Source organism: Rattus norvegicus, chromosome 6 (assembly GCF_036323735.1).
Source record: "Rattus norvegicus strain BN/NHsdMcwi chromosome 6, GRCr8, whole genome shotgun sequence".
NCBI lineage: Eukaryota > Metazoa > Chordata > Mammalia > Rodentia > Muridae > Rattus > Rattus norvegicus.
Genome location: NC_086024.1, coordinates 80,923,025 through 80,935,201, shown reverse-complemented (window position 1 = coordinate 80,935,201; position 12,177 = coordinate 80,923,025). Strand labels below are relative to the sequence as shown.

Below are 12,177 nucleotides of genomic sequence, written 5' to 3'. Positions count from 1 at the left end.
CCTTACCTTAACATGATACATGTGAAAATACTTGTGTGTCCAACAATTCTGAAAACTCATATACTTCTTACTCATCTAATCAACAGTACTCTATAAAAGTGAACTTTTTCCAGCTGGAGTTATGGCTTAGTGATAGGGGAATTGCCTGTAATATATGAGAACTCAGGTTCAATCCCCACCCCAGGACTGCCAACGCCCTGCTCAAGATATATAGATAGTTTTGTGGGATGAAGCCCTTGTTACTTATCCCCAGTAGCACAAGACAATAGCAGCAGTGGCGACAAAAAAGATGTCAAGGTGTGTGGATGACTTTGTTGGGACAAAGGGTCTGTGAAATACTGCCCAGTCCTAGCCCCTGCCAATCATGGTCTTCCTAACACCTCAGTCTTTCCCAGAATGTGATAGTTTAAATTATTTAACAAATCGCCTTTTTACAGTTTCTTTCCATATATATATTTATATATTTAAATATATATATTTATTTATACATAGGAACCTTTGGGTGGTAATAGACTGTTCTACCTCAACTTTGTGACAAGGAAGATAAAAGCATGTCTATATTTTTCCAAAATAACACTATATCTGAAAATGATTCAGTTTTTGCTATTACTGAGCTGAATAATAAATATAATTAGTTCCTTAAAATATTCTATTTTTTAAAAAAATTATCTGAAAATTTGAATTAGAAATGAAGAACCTAACCAATGCATAACGACAACAGTTGTGATACTACCTGTAGATCTTATTCCCAAGGCTTCTGAGAGCTGTCGTTCTAAGTGGCTCCCAAGGGCACTCAACTCCTGAGTAGACCCCTCCTAGGTGAACAAGCTGACAGTGTAATCTATCAGATACTGCAGAAATGGGAATGTGCAGCTACACCATAAAACTCAAGGCCTTTCCCTCTTATATCACTTGTTCTTGGAAGAGCCATTTGGCATGTCATCGGGGCAGTTACACAGTCCCGGGGTGAGGTCTTGTGATTTAGATATCCTGGAAGCAGATTCTTCAGTTTTAGTAAAGTTGTGGAATAACGAGGGCTGAAGACAAGACTTGGACCCAATCCATCAGAAATGTGGGGCCACAACCATCCAGATAAGCTGCTTCTAGACTCAAGACCCTCAAAACCTGCATGAAATGATACGTGTCCAGTTTTCTGAGCTGTCTAAGCTTTGTGACACTCATTTGACAGAAATATGGGGGAAAACAGAGGGAGGAAAAATTGTGGTCAGGATGTATTGTATAAAAGAAGAAGAAATTAAATAAATATATATATATATATATATATTGCTTAGAAACATCATCAAAAAGTAAAGTAGTTGGTGACAGAATCTTTAGATAAAACAGGCATGTATATTACCAATATACACTTGGCAATATTTCATATACCCTTTGTCCTACAAAATCATCTATACATCTTGAAGTCTTTCTCTCATTCCTGCTGCTATGTTGTGTTACAGGGGACAGTAAAGTGCTAGGCTAGCTTTTTATAAATGATTTAGACCCAAAGATCCTGAAATTTTATCACTTAATATCTCACTATTCATCATTACCTTTAAATAACAATCCTTGCAGGACTTCTGAAGTATTTGTAAAATCTTCAGAATTGAAGAGATTACTAGAAGTAAGACATTCCTATGCCAAGAACATGATTCTTGTCCTTATTAAACAAAGCCAGTGAAAACAAAACTCTTATATTTTTAGTTACACAAATAATGCATGAGATTTTATGCAATGTATGTGTCTTCCTTAGTTAAGATAAAGAATTAAAATCTATGAAAGTTAATGATCAGCCCTAAGTTTTACTTTCTGCATACTAAATTCCATAATTCTCTGAACTTTTGTCCTACAAAGTTGAGAAAATAAATGATAAATTTTGAAAAGAATTTATTAAAAGCATTCTCTTGGGCTTCCTAAGATTGAGTAACATAAATAAATGCTCCAAAAATAATATTCAGAGCTCCAAAAGCAAGCACATCTTTGTTTACTTCATTCAACAAATATTTATTTATAAAGTAACTACTAAGTCCAAGGAATTATATGAAGTGATTTAAAGCATAAGAAGGCAAAAGAAAAATAATCTTGCTTCCACATTTCATGGTCTTCAAACACAAATTCAATATTTTAATCCTTATAAAAACAGAAAAAAAATAGACTCAACTCTGATCACTTAGGTAGTCACCACCAAAACGAACATATATATATATTAGTGGTTAGATAAATAATAATAATATGCTACCAAATAAACTGTTGCCCAAAGGGGTCCCATGGAAAGCCTGTAGGTGTACTAGATTTCCTTTAGAAGCACTAAGATAAACTTTAAAGTTACCAAGAGACCAAAATATCCTTGTTCTGCACAGCTTTTATGAAAAGAAAATTAATCTCATTTAAAGGAATGTGGTTTCATTTGTCTTTCAGATAGATGCAGAGGTAACAATGTACCAATTCTGGGTCTTTAGATCAAGCCAGCTTATATGTCATTATGATAAATGAATGCCTTTTGAAATCATAGGTTTTAGGAGGGAAACATATATGGATGTTCCTAATCATATGTTAGTCCCAGGGGAATATATTACAAACCTGATCCAGCCATTGTAGAGTCAGTCAGTTAACTGATTCACTATATACAAATAAGACAAGTAAGCAAAAGAGGCATGAGCGAGCATGTCTAAATTAGCTAATACCAACTATTATGTTTAGCTTTAATTAACAACTTCACACAGTAGAGTCATTTGGGAAAAGAGTCTCAATGAGGGATTGCCTAATTGGGTTGGCCTTTGGGGAATCCACCAGGAATTGTTTTAATTATGTTAACTGATGTGGGAGGACCCAATCCAGTGTGGGTGGCACCATTCCCTAGGAAAGAGGTTCTGAACTATCTGAGAGTGGAGTAATCAAGTACAAGAAAAGGAAGCAAGTATATTCATTCATCTCAGCTGTTTTAAGTTCTTGCCTTGACCCACCCATGATGATGAACTGTAACTAGAATTGTAAACTAAAACAAATCCCTTTCTCCCCTAAGGCACTTTTTGTTAGGGTATTTCATTGTCAGCAGTAGTAGCAGCAATAGAACCAGGGTCCCAGTCAATCTACTGATGTGAGAAATACTATTTAAAGCCACTGGGCTTTGGGAGTTCTTTTGTTATATAGCATTAGCTGGCTTATATAACTACTGCAGGGACATAAAAAAAATGAGATAATAAAATGACACTGACAAAATCAAATTATGAGGGTCATTCTCTACTCTGTGCAATCTGTGGTTTGGATTCAAATGTTATCCTGTATCAATAGAGATCCAATCACTTGTGAAAAGCAAATTAGGAAGTTTCTGGTAAAAGGAAAATAGCTCTACTAGGGGTAAGGTGTAGGATGTAGGCAAATGCTGAGGATGGCCTATCCTGAGGCACAAGTAACAAAAATATGGACTCAATTCCTTAGTGGTCCCTATTCTCCATTGATTAAGGGTTACCTTAAAGAGAAATATTTAATTAAAATAAATTTCAAGTTTTTAAATGTAAGGAAGGATCCATCTTCAATAAACTGGAATTTAGGGGTGTTAAGAAATATTTGGAAAAATCCGATAGGACAGAACTCCCTCAGTCTTATTTTCAAGAGTATTGAAAGTCACTTGGTTAACATTCCAAGGAGTTAGTCATGATGAGAGAACCTCACAAGAAAGCCTGGGTCTTGCCAAAGGCGAGAGCGAAACAGCTCTTCAGCAGTTGCTCCTAAGTCCCTCCTCTCACAGCGTTTCTACTTAGCACTTATGAGGTTAGCATTCACACTGTGAAGTGTGCTTCTAGGATCAACCACCCTAGTTATTCACAGACCAGTAAGCTGGTTCACTCTGATGTTCTCTGGAATCCCAAGAAGCCAGCTACGAATGCCGGAAGGAAGCATCTCCTCTTAGTATCTCTCCTCTCTTCTTGCCTTCCAAGTCTCACTCATCACCAGTGCTTAAATCTGCTGCTCACATAGCTCTGGAAAACACACTGTAGTATGTTGTTAAATACTATAAGCACATTTCTGCCACACGTTTCACTGTATCCACTCATTTCCCAGGTATTATCCTGAATCAAACCTGATCAATACACACATAGACACACACACACACACACACACACACACACACACACACACACACCCTCTTCCTCTTCTGTCTTCTTCCTCCCAGACACACATCTCCGATGAGGTTAACTATACATATAGTACAGGCTATTAGAACCCACCGTAGTTTACCAAACTGTTAGGTTTGAGCCTCTCTCCCCTCTCAGGTCAGAAGACCAGGGACAATGGCACTATGCCTGATACATAGTAGTTGTTCAAACACAAGATGCTTTGTGAATGGGTGAGTGAACATCTTACTCTGCTTTGCATGTTTAAAGCTACCAGCTACTCTGAGGAAGTCCTTTCTAGAATTTCCATATTCCTACAGTTTTTGAAATATCTTTTGTAATTACTTACCTTCAAGGTCCTTTCACACAGACACATACATGCATTTTTTTTTTATTGCTACACCTGGATTTCTGATGCCATGTCATTTTATTTCATGGTGTTCACCCATTTTTATTTTATTCATAAGGGATTGCCATAAGTGATATTTGCTATTTCCAAAAATCTCACTCTCAAAGTTTAGATACTTATTAAGAAAGAGAGAGACAGACAGAGACAGAGACAGAGACAGAGAGAGAGAGAGAGAGAGAGAGAGAGAGAGAGAGAGAGAGAGAAAGCGCAAATGTACTATGAACGCTATCAAATATTGCACCCTGTACCCCAGGCCTGAATGAACTTTTCATGACTATTTCTCAATTAATCCACATAGTAGTGATCACTATTAGTCTCATCTTACATAGTAAAATAAACCAATCAAGAAAATTTAAGAGAGGTGGGCAAGGCTGAAGAGTCATGGCCTTCAATTATGGACTATAAAAAGAAGTGATTATGTAACAAAGTCCCTTATCAATGCCCATGAATAAAATACTGGAGGTAGAAAGTGCCACAGCCGTGTCTCCGAGTGCTTCGCGTTTGTTCTTGGGAATCCGCAGTCTTATTCCACTATCCTTTGCTGGTCCCTGTTTAAAGTCTTTGGGGGCCTCTGTGCATATGAGTCATGATGAATTAATCAGTGTTAGTAATTAGGAAAATAAAACTTGAGAACAGGGATATTGCATGCCTTTATTACCAATATAGCAGAAAGTTCAAGGAAACAAAACACTCATTCCAACCTGGAACAACGGCGGTTCTGTCAGAAAGGACAAAACTGACTGCTCTCGTACCTAGAAAGTCGTAACGCTAAGATCCCTCACCATGGTGCATGAAGCAAAACAGCAACATAGGAGTAAACTGACAAGGCTTGTTTTTCAAAGTGCTAAAAACAGCTCAAAATTGGAGTTTAAAACTAAATACAAGGTAACGTGAGACACCATTATAATCTTAAATGTGTGTTTGTGTTGTTGTTTGCTCTTCTGGATCACTTAGATCTCCTACCTATGATATATTTATCATCCTATGTTTTTTGAAGGATCTATTCTCACAGTATTACAGTTCACACTCTTATCTGAACATTATTCTTGCTTTCCCTGGAGAAATATGAGACTGACATGCCACAGAAGCAAGCAGTTTAGCATCCAGTGGGGACCAGGGTGACGTTGGCAGTAACATTTAATGTATGCCTTAAAAAAACAATCAGAACGTCACACTGTCACACTTATTCACATGGCAAGGAAATCATACAGTTCAGAGACAAGGAAGGGGCAAGTTAAAGAGGGAAAGTCCATGTTGGGGAAGGTGGCTGGCTCGGTGGTAGGATGCCTGCCGAGCTTACAAAGGCCCCAGGTTCAATCCTCATCCTCGAAAAGAAAAAATATGCTTTCTAAGTTAAAAATCAACAGATCATAATCAATGATAAAACCTAAAACTATTCCCTGTGAACCAGAAACCATTTCAAACATGCAAGAGTCTGGCATAGCCATATTTCTAGAAAGAGTATAATTTAAACAAATTTAACGTTTTCCTGTATACCAACTACATATTTTGTAAGTTCATGGGATTAAATATTTTGATGTAAATTTTTTCTAAAAAAAAAAAATTCCCAGAGTTGGTATAGCTTGTAACAAGTTTCAGTGCCAATTTCTTTTTTTTTAAGATTTATTTACTTATTTCATGTATGTGAGTACACTGTTGCTGTCTTCAGACACACCTGAAGATAGCATTTTGGATGGCTGTGAGCCACCATGTGGTTGCTGGGAATTGAGTTCAGGACCTCTGGAAGAGCAGTCAGTGCTCTTAACCACTGAGCCATCTCTCCAACCCCACCAATTTCTATTTTCCTAGTCTTGAGCTTAATATTCTCTCACTTAAAAGAGAATCTGAAAAAGCACATGTAGAAGAAACGTGTTTAAGTGTCTTAAACAGTTTTAACGATAAGAAGACAATGCTCTTCCTGCTGTGAATGAATGCATGGAAGGAAGTTTACTTTGGATAAGATTTAATAAGAACCTCAAAGTGTATTCTACAAGAGAATTATTTATCTTTGCAACTTACTATTGCTATGCATGTAGTGAGTCACCGGTGTATAAACGACTAAATAAAATGGCCCATTAGAAATAATAACAGGCATAGCTAAGCAGACAAAAGAGTGTCATGTAAATATTTTCTTATTATTTTACCAACAGCTCTGAGAAGTAACTATGTCTTATGAAAACTGAAAAGTCAGAAGAAAAACAGGCCTTGTAGTTCCTCATAAAAACCTCAGAAAGGTTTAGGAATTAGAGACCCCAAACTCTAAGGATGAGTGGGCGACAAGGACCAGAAACAGCCTTCACCCTTGCCCACTCTGTGCAACCAAATAGCTTTTCTCCCACCCCAGAGCAGGAACCAATACTTTGACATAAAGTAAGAAGCTAGAAATGAGACCTTCCCAAAAACATTATTGAATTTTATATCTGCAGCCACAGACATCAGAAAACAGAACTTCCAAAATTCAAGGTAAAGTGATTTACAATCTAGAATTCTACCGCTAGCCAAGCTATTATTTTAATAGCTTGAATAACGAAAATTTCAGATATGAAAATCTAACACACATATACACACATATATACACACGCACACACGTGCACACACACACACACACACACACACACTTCCCACATCCCCTGCCTTCCCAGTAGATTAAAAAAAGAAGACGCAGAGACAATGTAACACATGAAGCCAGAGAGCAGACTTGAGGGAACTAAGTAGCAGGCCAGAGAACATTGAAGCCTGACTGAGACCAAAAGGCTCTAGAGGAAAATGTCTGAGAACAGGAGAGATTACCTAATACGTCCAGATGTGCTCAGAAGACAGTTACACTTGTCTTCGGTGATGAACCAGTGATGTGCACATAAGAAACCAAGTAACAGGAGAAAAACTTTGCAATCATGCTTGAGAAATTAAATGTTCCTCACAACATCTGCCTAACTACAAAACCTCAAACTCAAAGGTTCAAACTCAATGTGTTTGAAAGGTGAGAAAGTCTGTGCACCCTGGCAAAGGGAGTGAGCTGTTGCAAAAATGACAAACTGTCGAACTTGGTAATGGGAGAACAATAGACTGGTGCAGAAAGAGAAGCTAGCAGCCCCAGCATGCAGCGGTGTTGCATACCTGCAAGCCCAGCTCAGGAGGCTGAGGAGGAAAATCACAAGTCTAGGGCCAGCTCTAGCTACACAATGAGACCTTGCCTCAACATGTTCCCAGGAAGAAAAGGATGGAAATGAAAAACCTATCGGCAACAGTATACGTCATAGGAAATATGTCATACAGAAATATGAAATGATATATAAGTTGCAACAGCCAACCTTTTGAAAAGAAGCTATCTACGGGAGGCAGGAAGCAACAGGAGGAGTGGCAATTTCACAAGTTTAACAAGGAGCTGTTTGCATACGCCGAGTACTATATCAACTTTCCAAATGATCTCTATCTATTATTTTGACCAAGATTAGAATATAAAATATAACAAAACATAAACATCAAGAAAACATTAGGAACATTAAATCTACTGCTGCTCGTGGTTTCTCCAATTATTCTCTCTTCTCGGTAGGTCTTCTTCTCCACAGCACATAGGAGTGAACCGGGAGACCGGCAGGAGGGGCTAGGAAGACAGGGAGATCACAAAAACAAAAAGTATCTATAAAAAATGCATGAGGAGGTCCATACGCTTCATACGCTATTTCTCAAAATAACTCAGGCTAAGGGAAAAGCAATCTTGTTCCTCTGAAGTTGTTTGTACCACAGCCAGTCTAGCTCGGATGTGTTCTGTGATCTGATCCTCTGCCAATCCTCAATCTGCTAATACATGTTAAGTTTGAACCATACGAACCAATTCATTTTTTAACCTGGACACGGTAACTTTGCATGGTCCAACTTAGTGGCTCAGCGTCACCACCACTCCCAGATCCTGAGCCCGGCACTCAGATGTCTCTTGCTGTCCTTTATTGTGCAGCCTGCTCTGTAGCCACACCACCCCAGATATGGTTTAGATGTGTAGCTGTAACTCTTGCTCCCAACAGCCAAGGGAGACATTACCTCCAGAGTACCCTTGCTAAAAGATGAGTCTTACTGTGCCACTCAGTGTCACCGGAGAGCACTGTCAGAACCAAGATGGAGCACTTTCCCACTGCCATGTGCAACCCACAGCACATCCTTCCAGGTTCAACATACTTGGCCTGAACCCAAACAGTGTTTTAATCTAAACTTACAGAGATGTTTCTTCTACATTGACCTACATATGAGAGATCACACCCCACTAATGATTACTAAAGCAGCTAGTAGGCAGTAGTTATAGGAAATTTCAATAATTTTAACAATTATACAGAAATTAACCATGATATTCAAGTTTTTCTAAGCCAAAAAGCTGACAACGTTGGCTTAAGTTTCAGATGAGATAATGACAGTAAACTCTAGCCAGGTTATAAACCGTAGTGACAACATAGAAAGAACAGGAGAGAAGCTGGTAGAGAGAAGAGGGTCTGCAGGAAGTTAGCTGCACAAATTATAATGAATCTGTGGGGAGAAAACCAGTCTCCATTTTCCATAAGAAGAAAAGAAAAGGCTAAAGCTAGACCTTAAAGCTGGCCTTAGAGGATGTGTGGACACAATATTAACACTTCTATTTGTTTTCTGGAGAACTGTCATTAACTTTTAAAAGTTGTCCAACCAGTTCTCAAACCCATGCCCCTTCCAACAAATGCTTAATTAGTTTTGGATCTTTGTTTGAACTGACAGCTCTGATTCAAAAATCCCCCAAGGTCAGCATTAGGGTTTGCATCTTAAAACAATCAAATGGCCTGAAGGTTTTCTGTGGTTCTGGGGTTGTCATTTTTCATTTTGATTTGCAAAGGAACTGGTCTATAGCTCTTTGCCCTAAATGTGCCTTATTCAAATACAAAAATATTTTCACAGCGTCTGAACCAATAAGAACAGAAAATGGAAAAGGGAGTTATTCCTTACCCATTCACTGTGCGGGCATCTTCCAATCTCAGGGCCTGGCAGGGACTTTGGGAAGCAGGACCTAAACAAAGAGGCCTGAAGCTATGTCAGCTAAGACCTGAGGCTGGAGGGAAGCACGCACTTTCCCATAGGAAGGCTTCCAAGGCCCTGCCTCTGAGGCTGTTTACGCTCACTTTACAAATAATATTGCCAGGTTTATTTATCTAGCTTCTAAGCCTGAGGCAGAACAGAAATAAGATATTAGGAGGAGAAGCTGTGGGAGAGGAGCTACTTGGGGCTAACTGAAAAACCGACTGCAAAATACGCAGCTGCAGCATAATGAGGAAGAAACAAATTATTTTTAAAAGAAGAGAGAGAGGGGGGAAACAAAAGAATTCAAAAGCACAGCTGAAGAGGGGTGAGGCACTCTCCGAAAAGGCCTTGGAGTCTCACTTGGAGTATCACAGTAGAATAGCATAAAGAAACAATAACCGAAGAATAGTGTCCTCTACTCTCAAGGAAAGGATTCTCCCAGCTCTCCTGCTGGGACACATTCACAGAGGTAAAGGAAAGGAGAGGGAGTTCAGGATGCAGTCATTCTGCTGAGCAAAGAAAAAAGGCACAGTCGTAGATCCATGCCTAGCCAAGGTGTCTGTCATCAAGAGGCTTGCTTCATACAGCAACTGATGAGGTCAGATGCAGAGACCCACAGCCAAACATTAGTATAGAGACCCACAGCCAACATTAGTATAGAGACCCACAGCCAACATTAGTCAGAGCTTGAGAAATACTGAGAAAGAGGGGGAGGAAGGATTACAGGAACCAGAGGGGCCAAGACACCACAAGAACACCCACAGAACCAACTAACCTGGGCGCATAGGGCCCACTGAGACTGAACCAACAACCAGGGAGCCTGTGTGGGACTGACCCAGGCCCTCTGCACATGTTACAGTTGGGTAGCTTGGTCTTCATGTGGGACTCCTAGCTGGGAGCAGGGACTGTCTCTGATTCTTTTGCCAGCTTTCAGAATCCTTTCCCTCATGCTGGGTGCCCTTGTCCAGCCTTAGTATGTGGGGAGGTGCCTACTCTTACTGCAACTTGATATGCCATGACTGGTTGATATCCATTGAAGGCCTGCCCTTTTCTGAAGAGAAATGAGAAAGAGTGGACTGGGGTGGGAGGCAAAGGGGAGGTAGGAGGAAGGGACTGGGAGAAGAGGGGGATGGGGATCAACAATCAGGATGTAAAATAATAATGTCATCCAGTTCCTGGTATGTCAATCATCTCTTTATTGTCTTTTCCTGGAAATGGTTTACATGAGTAAGCCACTTTGGTACATGTCCACACAGGAGGAGAAATCTTCTACAATACAGCAGGGGCTAGGTAATCTTTGGGGGAGTGGGGGTTAGGAACTAGATTCTCAAAATTGGTTTTTCTATCTTTAAAAACATCCTTTACCACCTCTGAACATCATCAATGTTCCCTCAACAGGCAAATATATTAAAGGAATGTCTCTAAAACAAGGAAAGAAAGAAACTCAGCACCAATTATAACTACTCGGTGCTGAAGGGATCCATCCACAAGACAGCAGAAAGAATAGTTTCTGTACTGAGCTGTTGACCTTAAGCTGTGGAAGAGCTTTAAGCACACGCTCAATGGCACCAAACTGAAAAGAGAGCCAGAGCATACTGGGTATCTGGGGCCTGGAGTCGGCTCCACTGTTAACTCTATGTGATCGTGGTAAATTGGTTGCTTCTCTGAAGTTCTGCATCTGTTTTTTGACTCTGAGGACACTGAGAGACAGTTGTGAAGTGATGATTCTCTACAACTCCTCACTGCATTTCTTCGCCTGGCTTGCTTACTGTGAGTGCATGGCCACGTGTTACAACCACAGGAGCCACCATGGAATCTGAGTAATAGAAAAGAGGTTCTTCCTGGCTCTCAGGTTTCAAGGCAACCTGGCAGAACAGAAGGAAAAGGAGAAAAATCACTACTGATTTCAGATGGGAAAATGGTGGGCTTGAGTCATCTTTGGAACGTCCTCGCCTCTCTGAACTGAATTCCTTAGCCAGAGTCAACCGGCAGGGAAGTACTAAATGCATAGATGCTGTTGGGATGAGGGTTTCAACCCAGTGCTCAGGGGTAAGTCTAAAGGAAATAACAGGGCGGGGTGGGGGGTGGGACGTTTTAATGGAGAACAGAAGATGGAAATGACCTAGGACCTCTTTCCAAGGAGAATCTCAAAGCAACAAGCTTCTAGGGATGTGTGTGTGACATGCCAAGGCACTGGGGCAGTGTGTAGTTCTCATAGCTCTTACTGCAAATGACAAATTACTTCTGTGTGCCCCACAGGTAGATACGGATCGGAATGTTTTGGACAAAGATGGATGCCTCAGCAGAAGAGCTCAGTCTGACCTATGACACAGGGAAAGTGTATTCCAGTATCTAGTCAACATACCCACTTGGGAGTATACTTGACATGAACTCAGACTGTTTTATAAATTAACTGCACCTAATAATAACAACAATGATAATAAGCAAAAAACCAAAAAACAAAGTCTTCCCTCACACCCTGCATATTTTTCACATTCCCTGGGAGATATGCCAGTAAAATATAATAGTTTATGAATATATGAGGCCAGAATCTAATGCCATTTTATATGTGTACGCACAAAAGATTTTCCTATTTAACCACACTGTATTATTATGCCGGAA

General features: G+C 39.8%; 1 protein-coding gene across 16 annotated transcripts in view; it reads right to left on the bottom strand.

The window, feature by feature from the left end:
• Positions 1–12,177, bottom strand: part of Ttc6 (tetratricopeptide repeat domain 6) — a 231,116-nt gene that overhangs the window by 167,969 nt on the left and 50,970 nt on the right. The window contains exon 1 of one of the 16 annotated variants that reach the window (XM_063262653.1): positions 3,828–6,270. The exons of the other annotated variants lie outside the window; for them this stretch is intronic. The gene's annotated coding sequence lies outside the window, so the exon portion shown is untranslated. Of the gene's footprint in view, positions 1–3,827; positions 6,271–12,177 lie in introns of those variants that run through there. 16 annotated transcript variants of the gene reach the window in all.